Below are 516 nucleotides of genomic sequence, written 5' to 3'. Positions count from 1 at the left end.
CAATGGCTCTCGTACCTCTTCTTCATCTAGGAAATCCTCAAATAATCCCTCTAATTTCTCTTCACTCTCAACTTCGCTATCCATAGCCATGCATGAAATTTGGTCTTTATAAAACTCATGGTTTTGGATGGACACCTCGTTTCTTAGCAAATCGGTGTCGGCACTACGAGAGTCCATCTGTGCTAAGGCTTGAGCTAAAATAAATTTGAAGGGTTCTTGTTCTTCTTCTTGAGGCTCATCTTCCTTTAGAGGCTTGAATTCCCTTGACAACTTCTCTTGAATGTACCAATCTTGATAAAACTTCACCATATCGTCCATCATTTGGTAGGCTTCATCCTCGGGTCTTTCACAAAATGAGGTTGTATCATAGCCATCTTCCACCCAACTTTTGGTTGCTATGCTTAATCCTTTAATGAAGATTTGAAGTTGAAGCCACTTTGGAATACCATGTTGCGGAAACCCAACTTTTGGTTGCTATGCTCATTATATCTCTCCCAAGCTTGGTGAAGCGGTTCA

The sequence above is a fragment of the Morus notabilis genome, unplaced genomic scaffold (assembly GCF_000414095.1).
Source record: "Morus notabilis unplaced genomic scaffold, ASM41409v2 Scaffold801, whole genome shotgun sequence".
Classification (NCBI taxonomy): domain Eukaryota; kingdom Viridiplantae; phylum Streptophyta; class Magnoliopsida; order Rosales; family Moraceae; genus Morus; species Morus notabilis.
The sequence above is the reverse complement of the archived record's forward strand: the minus strand, read 5'-3'. Positions refer to the sequence as shown.